The sequence below is a fragment of the Zosterops lateralis genome (genome assembly GCF_965231275.1).
Source record: "Zosterops lateralis genome assembly, chromosome: 31".
In the NCBI taxonomy this organism is placed as follows: domain Eukaryota; kingdom Metazoa; phylum Chordata; class Aves; order Passeriformes; family Zosteropidae; genus Zosterops; species Zosterops lateralis.
Window position 1 is genome coordinate 1,479,765 of NC_139791.1, and position 13,286 is coordinate 1,493,050.

General features: G+C 47.1%; 1 protein-coding gene across 2 annotated transcripts in view; it reads right to left on the reverse strand.

Annotated features, from left to right (window-relative positions):
* The window catches only part of LOC310920622 (olfactory receptor 14A16-like), a gene marked incomplete at its 3' end in the record, with an annotated part of 597,990 nt that overhangs the window by 111,372 nt on the left and 473,332 nt on the right, over window positions 1-13,286 (reverse strand). The window lies entirely within an intron of this gene.

Here is a 13,286-nt window from a genome sequence, read left to right on the forward strand (position 1 = left end):
GTCCCAAGGGGTCAGAACATTAGCAAAGCTTTCAATAAATGTCAGGGGAAAGATGAGTCCCCCACTGAATGGATTGAGCGACTAAGGCAAAGTCTACAGATATATTCTGGGACGGACCCCAATTCCCCCGTGAGGGAGGTGTTGCTCAAAACACAGTTTGTAGCGAAATCCTGGGAGGACATTCAAAGAAAGCTTGAAAAGATAGATGGCTGGCAAGACAAAAGCTTGCAAGAGTTGCTGAGGGAAGCGCAGAAAGTTTACATGAGGAGGGAGGACGAGAAGCAGAAGGTGCAAGCCAAGGTTTTGGTAGCGGCAGTGAAGGAGGTTCAGAGACAGGAACAGGCTTTGGGTAAGTATAAGACCTTACCCCGGAAGCCTTCAGGCCCCCGCAAGGCAACCCCAGACACAAGAAGGGAATTGCCTGAGTGCTACTATTGTAAAAAGGCAGGACACCTTCGGAGAGATTGCAAGAAAAGGATAAGAGATGAAAAACTGTTCCAGGAGGATTAGGGGTGTCAGGGGCTCTTCACTTTGGGGACCAGGACATCTAACGAGCCCCTGGTAAAATTGAAAGTAGGTCCCCAGCGACAAGAGATCGTTTTTCTGGTAGATACCGGGGCAGAAAGGAGCACCTTGCAGCATTTACCAGAGGGATGCACGGTCAGTGAAGAGAAAGTTGTGGTGGTGGGGGCAAAGGGGGATCCTTTTAAAGTACCAGTGATAAAAAGCGTAGAAATTGAATCAGAGAATAAAGTTTGCTTGGGAAATTTGCTGTTGGTGGAGGAAGCTGATTACAACTTGCTAGGGAGAGATATGATTATTGCTCTTGAAATCAGCATAGTTGTAAGAAGCTCCGATCTCGTGGTAAGAATGTTTAAGCTCACCGAGAAGGATGAGGCAGACATCAATCCAGAGGTATGGCACTCTAAAGGGGAGGTTGGGAAGCTAGAAATAGATCCCATTCACATCATAATCGAGAATCCCGAGGACCCTATATGGGTCAAACAGTATCCCATTCCTCTGGAAGGAAGAAAGGGATAGAAGCGGGTAATCGATGACCTTTTGAAAGGAGGAACAATAGAGCCATGCATGTCCCCCCATAACACCCCTATACTGGCTGTGAAAAAGGCAGATGGAAGCTATCGGCTAGTTCAGGATTTGAGGGCAGTAAATGCTCGAACCAGGACTAGGTTTCCGGTGGTGGCCAATCCATATACTTTACTGAACCGGCTCACGCCTGAGGATGTATGGTATAGTGTGATTGACCTAAAGGATGCATTATAGACTTGTCCCTTGGATGAGAAAAGCAGGGATTACTTTGCTTTCCAATGGGAGGACCCCGATACCAATAGAAAACAGCAGTTGAGATGGACAGTGCTTCCCCAAGGGTTTGTAGAATCCCCTAACCTGTTTGGGCAGGCCCTGGAACACCTCTTGACTCAATTTACCCCGAAGGCAGGGACGAAACTGTTACAATATGTGGATGACCTGTTAATAGCTGGACCTTCTGAGGGAAGTGTGAGGAAATGCACGGTGGAATTGCTAAATTTTATTGGAGCTAAGGGGCTGAAAGTTTCAAAATCCAAACTGCAGTTCACGGAGCCTGAAGTGAAATATTTGGGTCATTGGCTGTCCCAAGGGAAAAAGAAATTAGACCCTGAAAGGGTCGCGGGAATCATTACATTACCCGCTCCAAAAACTAAGAGGCAAATACGCCAAGTGTTAGGGCTCCTGGGATACTGTAGACAGTGGATTGAAGGTTTCAGTGAGAAAGTGAGATTTCTGTATGAAAGATTGAACACCGACAGGGTGAAGTGGACTGAGCAGGATGAATTGGATTTCCAAAAACTGAAAGAGGTTCTCATGACAGCCCCAGTACTGACCCTTCCAAATGTGAACAGAGAATTCCAATTGTTTGTAGATGTCAGTGGACAGACTGCACAGAGAGTCCTGACTCAGGAATGGGCCAGCAAAAGGAAACCTGTAGGATTTTTATCTAAAATCCTGGATCCCGTGAGTCGGGGATGGCCTACGTGCCTGCAGGCCATCGTCGCAGTGGCACTCCTGGTGGAAGAGGCGAGGAAAATCACCTTTGGAGCCTCACTGGTAGTTTACACCCCCCACAATGTGAGAAACATTCTACAACAAAAGGCAGAAAAGTGGTTGACTGATTCCAGGCTTCTGAAATATGAAGCCATTTTGATCAGCTCCCCGGGACTGGAGTTAAAAACCACCTCAGCACGGAACCCGGCACAGTTCATGTTTGGAGACCCCTCCGAGGAACTGCTGCATGATTGTGCTGAGATTGTGGAACTCCAGACAAAAGTAAGACCAGATTTGGAGGATCAGGAATTGGAAGGGGGAGAAAAATGGTTTGTGGATGGGTCGGCGAGAGTAGTGGAAGGGAAAAGGAAATCAGGGTACGCAGTGGTGGACGGCAAAACAGGAAAGGTGATAGAGTCAAGCCCCCTGAGGCCCGAGTGGTCGGCCCAGGCTTGTGAGCTTTACGCTCTCCTGAGGGCTTTAAAAAGGCTAAAAGGAAAAAGGAGGACCATATTCACCAATTCCCGATATGCGTTTGGGGTGGTTCACACTTTTGGAAAGATTTGGGAAGAAAGAGGTTTAATAAATACAAAGGGGAAAGGCTTGGTACACGGGGAGATGATTTGACAAATCTTGGAGGCAATCAGAGAACCAAGAGAGATTGCGGTGGTACATGTGAAAGGGCATCAGACCAGATTGCAATTCCAAACACGCGGCAATAATCTGGCCGATCACGAAGCGAAAAGGGCAGCTTTACTCACAATAAGCATTCCCGAGGTAGTCGGGGAGGAGAACTCCGAAATCCAAATATGTCCCTCCAAAAAGGACATTGAAGGATTCAAGGAGATGGGAGGAGCTTTGGAAATGGGAAAATGGAAGTTGCCTGACGGAAGGGAACTGGTCCCAAAAAGTACGGCCAGAGGGATCCTGAGACGTCTGCATGAGCAGACCCATTGGGGAACACGGGCACTGGCTGACCAGTTTCTGAAGTTCTTTGGGTGCAAGGGTATCTTTGAATTAGTGAAACAGGAGGTACAAGGGTGTGTGACTTGCCAAAAAGTGAACCGGTCCAGATCCAGACAAGCGGCTTGGGGAGGTTGTCCTCTTTCATATCGGCCGTTTGAAAGGATCCAGGTGGATTTTACTGATTTACCAAAGGTCGGAAGGTATAGGTATTTATTGGTTATTGTGGACAAATTGACACACTGGGTAGAGGCATACCCAAGGGCAAAGGCCACAGCTCAAACGGTTTCCAAAGTATTGTTAGAGGAAATAGTCCCCAGGTACGGAATCATGGATTGCATAGATTCAGACCAAGGGACACATTTCACCTCAAAAATCATAAAACAATTAACCGAGGCCTTGGGAATCAGATGGCAATATCACACCCCCTGGCACCCCCAGAGTTCAGGGCAAGTAGAAAGAATGAATCAAACTTTAAAATCACAATTGGCAAAACTCATGTTGGAAACAAAAACGTGCTGGGTGAGATGCCTTCCCCTTGCTTTGCTGAATGTAAGAACTATGCCTCACTCTGATACAGGGCTGTCTCCCTTTGAAATGTTGTATGGGATGCCATACAAACACGGAATGCCAGTGGGACATCCCCGGGTCGAGGATGTGCAATTGCAACCTTATCTCATCACTGTAAACAAAAATTTACAGGAGCTTCGAAGGCGCCGGACTCATTCCCCAAAGCGCTCCTCTCGGGTTCCCAATCCACCAGATCCAGCCGGGAGACAAAGTGTTGATCAGGACTTGGAAAGAAACCCCTCTCGCTCCACAGTGGGAAGGACCGTTCCTAGTGCTGCTCACGACCAACACTGCAGTTCAAACCGCTGAGAAGGGTTGGACTCATTCATCAAGGGTGAAGAAGATCGAGGACCCAAAAACCTCGGACTGGAAGGTTACCACCCCTCCTGGAGAACTCAAAATCAAACTCAGACGACAAACTAGATGAACGATCAGATAAGTTGCATTACCCCAGGTTGTGAATGTTTTCCCTTTATTCATTTTAAATGTGCATACTGTAACCAGGTTTGGGTCACCCACTGTCGGGGAGGGAATCGACCGAAGGGTTTGTGTACTAACTGTCTGACTGAGGAACAGGATAACACAGACTGTCTCTTAGTACTTGCCACCAGGGCCGGACTTTTGGAACTTTGCTCTCCTGAGTGGTTCCATATTTTCAAAAAGGGGATTAAAGGGAAATTGGACGCTAAAGCAGTACCGTTAGCCATTGAGTGCCGAAGGACCATCAAAGTACCCTGCCAAGGGGATACGATCAAATTATCCCGGTGGGCAACCTACAAGAGGAGGTTTGCCATTAGGACCACACGGGCCCCTGAAGCACACCCTTGCTGCCAAGAAGATGGTTTACCCCGCCGTATGTTCACATACGGGCGAAGGGCAAGGCAGAGGGGTTTTCCGGTGGGGTTTCCTGATGGTCCTGAGCCTAGCCGTGTGCTGGGTCAAGGGGGCCCTTCCAGGGGCACTCCTGGGGGAGAGTCCTCCCACTAAGTGCGAATGGTGCTTAACAGCTCCAGAAACTGGGCAGATAATGGATTGTCCTCTGGAAAGGCAGTTGGACGATTGTTGGGCCAATGGCACTCGATTTCACCTTTGTGAATCAGGAAAAAGAGTCCGGTGCCAACGCTCAGGGGCAAGTCCTAAGGGTAGACTGTTCAGGGATCCTGCTCGCTCACTCATTAGACAAAGGCGCGAAATTGAGATTCCTTACCCCGTACCAACATGTCAACAATGTAATAAAACTGTATGGGTGGGAGAAAAAAGGCAATCTACCTTCCTTGCCTACTACAAGGTGAATCCCCTGTGTTACGACAAAACAAAACTAAAAATATGTAATATGGGTGGAAAATTGTATTGGGAAGGGAAGAACCTCAAACATGAGGAAATAGGTTCCTTTGATTCTGAACCCATCATTTTCAATCTATTGCCTCTGGGTGATAACCGTGTGTGTTTGCAGTTTAACCAGGCCTTTTGTTTCTCAAAGAACGAGGAGGGGATGGATCCTGAAAGTAAAATGAAACAGGTAATGCTGGAACTCAGGAGACAGGAAGCCGAGGCCAGAAAGAGGAGGATTGAGCAAGAAAGATTAAGGTCGCTCAGTGAGCAATATGAACAATTGGAGAAGCAATATGGGGACGGGGGATTTCCAGCCCCTAACCAAAATCTCTTTGTAGAACTAATGCAGGAAATAGCCACCGAATTGGGACTGATGGATTGCTGGATCTGTGGGGAATTAAAGTCAGCCGAGAGATGGCCCTGGAGGGGAGAAGGATTAGCCCCGGAACAGCTTCTAAAATGGGAAAGCTCAAAAATATCAAAAATAATAAAGAGACCGGAGGGATGGATTTTGGAAAAAAGGATAGTCGGAACTATCTGCATTAGCCGGGAAGGGAAGGAGTTCACTGATCTGGTGGGCTATACTCCTTGCATAAATACCTTAATGGTGAATGATAAGGCACGGGTCTGGCAACCCGAGGCACCCTCCGGATATTGGGGCAAGATTCGAGAGAAAGATTGCGAATGGTTCGAGACCATGGGACTTTGTTGGCATAAAAGTCCCGGGGCTAATCCATTCCAGGCATTAGTGGGACTAAGAGTATTGGGATGAGCCAGGCAGAACCAATGTAGGCTGGAAAGCTCCAGACGGGATATATTGGATTTGCGGAAAGAAAGCTTACAGCAAACTTCCCCGAAAATGGAAAGGGTCCTGTACCCTAGGCATGATAAGACCCTTTTTCTTCACTTTGCCCAGGGCTGAAAGCAATTTGTTAGGAGCACCTCTGTTCGAAACACTGAACCGACAGAGAAGGGAGATAAGGCGAGAGCTACCTGTAGCCGGGGGCAACCAGAAATGGGGAGAGGAGGAGTGGCCCGCAGAGAGAATCATTGAGTATTATGGGCCAGCCACCTGGGCGAACGATGGCAGTTGGGGATATCGAACGCCCATTTACCTATTGAATAGGTTGATTCGGCTGCAAGCAGTGGTAGAGGTGGTTTCAAACCACACCTCAGACGCCTTGGAACTCCTGGCAAAACAGCATTCGCAGATGAGGGCTTTTGTGTACCAAAATCGGCTTGCCCTCGACTACCTGTTGGCAGAGGAAGGAGGGGTCTGCGGCAGATTCAATGAATCGGAATGCTGCATTGAGATCGATGACTATGAGGAGACTATCAAGGGACTAGCCCAAGAAATAAAAAAGGTGGCCCATGTGCCGGTCCAGAAATGGAATTCAATCCTCCAAGCTTCATGGTGGGACCAGTTGTTCGGACAGGGGGAATGGTGGAAGAAGGTAGTGTTTTTTATAACATGCTCCATCGCAGGCATCATTTTCCTCCCGTGTCTGATCCCCTGTTTCATTCGACTGATACATTCAGTCGTCCAAGGGATGCAAATAGCCACCCTTCCTATGGATCCAGAGGCAGCCAAAGGGGGAACCGTGTCCAAAATAATGAAGCTCGAGGAAGAGAAGGGTAAAGGGAGGGCTGCTGAGGCCCTAAGGAGATTTGAAGAGGAGCGGAAGCTCCAACAGGAGGACGAATCCTCTCAGGAGGGATGGGAAGAGTACAATCTTAATTGGAATTAAGGTCAATAAAAGGAACGAATTTTTAATTTGATGAATTATTAGGCGGGGGACTGTGATAAATTTAGGGTAAAAATTCGGGTATAAAATAATAACCTGATGTATAATAAGGAATAAGGTTAATAAAATTGTGAAATCCAGTATAGGGCTAATCGTTTCCCCCCCAGCCTGCCAGTCTCAGTTGCAAAGACAGGATGAACATCATCAAGCTAGACAAAGACACTGGCCAACCTTGATAAGAATCACTTCCTTGCCAATGCAAGGAAGAAATTCCTTCATGACGGCGATACCAATCTCATCAACCTGCTGGCAATCCCATCAGCTCTCCGGCGCAACAAGCAAAGTGAAATCAGCATAAGACTAACACATGAAATTGACATAAGAAAGAGTTTTTCCCGGAATGAGACAATGAGACCTGACGGGATCCGGGAAGGCCATCGAAAAGAAATTCGGATTATTCAGCCCATCCTGGACACCTGGACTGCCTAAGGGCAGAAAAACCCTAAACAATGCTGGACTGAAAGCTGCATCGGCGTGGATTGGGGAGTCTTGTACCCCGGTGCGGACCCCTATCCACCCAGCGCGGCGCTGACCATTTCCTATTTTTGTGGTTTTCTCATTTTTCTTGTGCTCGATACTTTGTTATTAATAAATTGTCTTTTATTTATCTGATATTTGCCTTTGCATTTATAACACCCACCCTACACCATCCCATCCTATCCAGCCATCCCATCCCATCCCATCCCTCCTTGGCAGGAAGCCCCATCTCACCGTCCCTTGGACAATTCCAGGGATTCAGGGGCAGCCACAGACTCTGGGGCCAACCTGGCCCAGGGCCCCACCGCCCTCCCAGGCTACAAGTCCATGCCCACATCCCATCTCAGCCGGGCCCCGGCAGCGCAAAGCCCTTCCCTGTCTCCTCTCCCTGCAGGCCCTTGCCAAGGGTCTCTCTCAGCCAGCAATTGCCGCTCCTCCCTGCTCTGGGCCGGGAGCTGCAGGGTGACTTTTTGCCCGTGGCCCCGGCCCAGCCCAGAGCCGGGGCCAGGACCTTTCCCCGCGCCTCTGCGCCCGCCGCCTCCCTTCGCCCGCAGCCCAGCAGACGCAGCTGGCAGCTCCCCGGGGGCTGCGGCTCCTTGCCAGGGCCGGCGCTGGGGCAGCTCCCACCCGGGCCCCGGGCCAGCAGGGACAGCAGCCCAGGCAACGGCTGGGTCTGGGCCAGGCCGGCCCCGGGCCCCAGAGCAGCAAAAGCTCCTTCCCCTGCAGGCCGGGCTGGGCTCTGACCAGGCTCCCCAGGGAATGCTCAGAGCCCCGAGGCTGCCCCAGCTCCAGGAGCCTTGGCACACCCCTGCCAGGGATGCCCAGGCCCCCAGTGCCTGGACTCCATCATCCCTCTGGCTCCCTCTCAGCTCAGCCCCTTCTGCCATTCTCACCTTTGCACAGCCCTGGCTGTCCTCTCCAGGGGCTGACAGAGCTCTGCCGCCTGCGCCAGGAGCAGGGCAGCCCCAACCTTCCAATGTTCCACTGGCTCTGGGACACCCCAGCGCTGGCAGCCCCCAACATTCCCTGCCTGGAGACGCTCCAAGGGAAGCGTCAACAGCTGCTGCCACTCACCACAACCCACCGGCCGCTGAGCAGCCCCGGCCTGGGCCCCTGAGGATTCCTCTGCACACAGCTCGGACAAGGGCCCTTTGCCTGCCCCCAGCCTGCACCAGGCAAGTGTCACATACACTTACACAGCTCTGCCCTGACACTTGGAAAGACTCTAAAACTCAGAGACAAAGTGAGTTTTAAAGTAGGTATGTAGTTTATTTGGCTGGGCATATGGAGGATACCTCTGCAAAGGCATACGCACCCCCTTGCTCCCTCATGTTTTCTTTTAACATTGAGGTTGTTACCTATGCATCAAATTTCACAATACACCTGTGCATATTCATTCATTTGAAGCCAGGGATACCGATAATAAGAGAGAGTTGGACTGAGACAGACGTAGATCTGACCACTATGGTTAATGATACATAGTCTGTTTATTATGTGCATTGTGGCAGTTTATATACCATTTTACATAGTTTACACATGTAACAACTTTTTCATTGGCACACAGCAGAGGAAAGAATGCAAACACATATTATTTGGTTTATTCTTAAGGTGCTAACACATGCTTACTAACAACTCTATTCAGTGACCTTCGACACCCTATTGTCTTTCGCAAACACCTTAATATCTAATTCTAACTGCGCCACAGCTTACTGAGAATTTTCTCCTGCATCACAGGCTTAAGGCCTCAGGTTAGGCCTCAGTCAGGGTAGTTCAATATCTAGATATAAATCATGTTCACCTTCCCTAAGGAATTCTGCAACATTCATTGGCTCCTCCCCCTCTCTGGTTTGTATGCTAATTGCCTTATCAGTCCTTTGCGCCTGTGCCAATGTCTCTGGAGGTTGTCTTGGCTGTCTCAGAGATGAAGAAAAACTGTCTTCCTCAAAGATGAACTCCTGACCCCACTGCCCTTTGCATGCCCACTGAACCTCTGGCCACAGTCCAAGCTACAAGGCCAGTTCTATCTGGTTCTGGGGCCCAAGGAATCTCAGTATCTCTGGCAATCCCATACTCCAGTCTCCTGTCCATGCAAGCATCCTCTCCATACCAGACATCCCTGCATTCCTTCTTGCTGTTCTGGCCATAGTCCTGTCCCTTCCCTTCTCAAGCAACAGTACAAAGAGCAGCAAATATTAGGCAATACACATCATCTGATTGCCTATTCCTAATCAATGTCTTCTAATTTATATCATTAACATCCTCTAGTTTCCAATCCCATTTTTCAGTCCCCCCTTTTTAATAAGGCAGTAAATTTTTTTATTTAGTACAAATTCCAATCCTTACCAGATGTGTCTCTCAATGCCTCGCCATGTACTTGGGATAAAGAGTTAATGTTGGTATTTGTTGTAACAGTTTCCAAGTCCAAATAAGCATTACAATAGACATCACTAAACTAATACTAACTAATATTAGTAAAACAATGATGGGGTGACATAATGTATTTAGGATTCCAGTTGCCATGTGCAACCATCCAAAAAGTGAATCCCACCAATTGTGACTTGCATCTTGGTTTACTCTTTGCAGAACCTTGTTTGTTTCTTTTGTGTCGAGATGGACACTAATTAAAGTTTACTCTCCAGTTTTCTGAATATCTTTTAGAATTTTGACAAGGTCCTGATCCTTAAATAATTGTCTGACTAAAGTGAGGTTCATCCCACTAAGTGTGGGTGACAATCTGTGATACATCTTATTGTCAGGCTTAACAAGCTGGTGAGACACAACTGGTGCTAAACACACAAAGTCACACCCTAAAATCTTAACAAAATTACAGATAGAAAGATTAAAATTATTCTTGCCAGGCAAAGTTACATTATCCTTGTCTATTTCTATAAAAGAACATGCAGTTCTCAAACACACACAACCTTGACCAACATATACAAGAACAGTCCTTTGACTAGTGTTGGGATGAATTTCAAAGGGACAAACAACCTGTTCAGTATCAAGACATATTTCTTGAGCATCAGTTGTGTTACTTTCACAAATGAACCCCTGTTGTTCCCGGGTAACAGGATTCCAGATTCACAGTTTGCCATTTCCCATCCACTCTCCGTGCCCATGTCCTGTGTTCTGAAGAGTAGAGCACTGATCTCTCATGGTTCAGTCCTAATGCTATAATGGGGTGAATAACATAAACTGTGGTGTTGTGTAGGGTGAGCACAAAAGCAGTAGCTTTGTAAGCAATTGGATCATGGGTGAAGTTTACCAAAGTCTACAAAGATTGAAATTTGTTTTCAAAATCAGTAGCATTGTCCCAAACAGCTTTTCAGATTTCCCTTGGAAAGGCTCCTTCACTTCCTTCTCTTATAATTGAAGCAGCTGTTGATTGCAGCCACAATTGTGCTTGCACACAGCTAAAAGCCAAAGACACATTACCCTGAGCCATAGCAAGTGCATCTATGATTAACCTATGGTCTTGTTCCTCTGCTTTTTCCAAACTTGGCAACATTTTGAAACCTGCCACTGATTGGTCCCCAGTGCCAACAAAGATGATTGTAAGGGTTGTTTTAATTTTGTTAGGTCACTTGTCACAATGGCCAGTTTATTAATTAATATTTCTGAATGAATTCTATTTAGAACTCCCAGCCCTGTCCCTTATATTCCAGTCAGATCCCTTTGCATTCTGCCCCTGCTATAAGCTTGTTTCTGCAACCATGTTGTCCAGCCCTCAAAAGATGTTTTTAGGAAGGAAGAACAGGCTGGTTGAACTTTAGAGATGTTAGTTTGCATTATTAATTCAACAAGCTTGGAAGACCATTCTGGATTAAACAGCAATTGCTGTTGGCCCATGTCCCTTATTACACAGGGGCCTATTTCGTAAATTTTGGGTCCAAACCTGGGTGGCGTGATTTCGGTTTGGGCTGGACTGCTGGTCTAAGTTGTAATGGGCTCAGTTGTGGCATTTATATTAAACTTGAAGGAGAGCCTAAGATTATCATGGGCCCAGAGACAAACCACCTGAATGGGCTGTACTAATGTAAAGTTATACCCACAGTCCAATGTAGTCACTTGAATGACTACAAACCTCCTGGTGTTTGTCTGTGGGAGTGGTTGAAGCACTAATTTGGATTCCTTTCTTATGAGTGGTTCCATTAATCAGTCGACATCCTATTCTAATTTCCTCTCCTCTAGGCCCTTGAAGTGACCATAGCCTTTGTTTTTGCAACTCTTGCCTTTCATATACTTGGGGTTTGTGCATGACCACAGTTGATAGGTTTAAATCTTTTATATCAGAATATTCCTCCATGGATCCAGTGTACGAAGTTAAAGCTTGAGACCAAGGCCACTCAGCATTGTTCTGGCTAGAGGTATTTTTCAGTTCTTGTATTGTGATTATGATTATGAACCAAACAATTTTCTCAACTAAGTTCTTGCAGCTTAGGTTGCAAAACATTCTCAACTGCAATGTACTTATTTTGTTCAAGTGAATTTAGTTTCAGTTCTTTATCACCCGGTGTTATTTTCCAAGAGGCCTCAGGAGCTTTCTTTACTCAGGAGTGGTGAATCCTGGCATTCTGCTCCTGGATCTTTATCACAGGGAAAGTGGTGAGAAGCACTTGGAACGGTCCTTCCCACTCTGGCTCCAAGGTCTTTTCTGTAAGACACTTGACATACACTCAATCCCCAGGCTGTATGTCATGCACTGGCCCATCCAGCCCTCTGCTCTGAGTTCCAGCCACATGTTTGTTTTTCCGTTTCTCTCAGTTGTTTACCTGAGGCTACCATATCAGCAGTCAGCCTTTCCTCCCTAGTTTGGGTGGACATCTCTTTCTGCACACCATATGGTCTCCTGTAAGGCATTTCAAAGGGGCTCAGCTTTTCCTTAGTTCTGGGCTCAGTCTGAATTCACAGCAATGCTAATGGGAGGGACTGGGGCCAAGGGAAATTCACCTCTTGCCCCAGCCTCACAATTTGTTCCTTGATCAGATGGTTCATTTTCTCAACTTGGCCACTTGACTGGGGACAGTATGGCGTGTGAAGTTCCCAGTCTATGCCCAGCTGCTGACTTATCTGTTGAACTATTTTTGAAATGAAATGTGGTCCCCTATCTGAAGATATTGTGGCTGGAGCTCCAAAGCATGGCATTATTTCTTGTAGCAGCATCTTGGTTACCTCCCGGGCTTTGGCAGTTCTGGTGGGGAAAGCCTCTGGCCATCCTGTAAAGGGATCGGTCAGTACCAAATAAATATTGATACCCTCCTTTTCTGGGTAATTCTGAAAAATCAATTTGCCACTGCTGACCAAGTCCATGGCCGTTTCCAGTTTGGCCAAGGTTTGGTTTAGGGGTATTCTTGGGGTTAGACTGGAGGCAAAGTTCACACTGCCAGGCCACTTGAGTGATAGTGGCATGGAAATTCCTGGCAGTGAGCTTTCTAATCAAGTAATTATACGAAGCGTCAATTCCCCAGTGTGTTTTCTGATGTTCTTCTCTTCCTAATGGCCATAGTAAATGGGAGGTGATAACCAGTTTTCCTTCTGCTGTAACAGCTCATCTCTCCTGGTCATATGTTCCCTTTTCATTCTCAATTAGCCTTCTGTCCTTTTTATTATACACTGGCTTACCTTCTAGGGAGATTTGGCCATTGGAAATCAGTGCTCCTTCTACTGTCACCTCACCTTTTTCTGCTTCTTTTGCCTCTTTGTCCTCCAGCTCGTTTTCCTCTTCCAATTCTGATGTCCCTTAATATGCATGATTGCCACTTTCTCAGGCAGTTGGACTGCTTCCAGCAGTTGTATTATTTCTTGTGCATGTTTCATGTTCTTCCCTTGCGAGTTTAACAGTTCTCTTTCTTTCCACATGACCCCATGAGCGTGCACTACCCCAAATACATACCTTGAATCTGTATAAATGTTAATCCTCTTTCCTTTTGATAACTCTAATGCATGGGTTAGGGCAATTATTTCTGCCTCCTGTGCAGAAGTACCTGCTGATAATGGTCCTGATTCAATCAGGTCTCTGGATGTGGTAACTGCATACCCAGCATGTCGTTTTCCATTGATGATGAAGCTGCTCCCATTGGTGAACCAGGTTTCTGCATC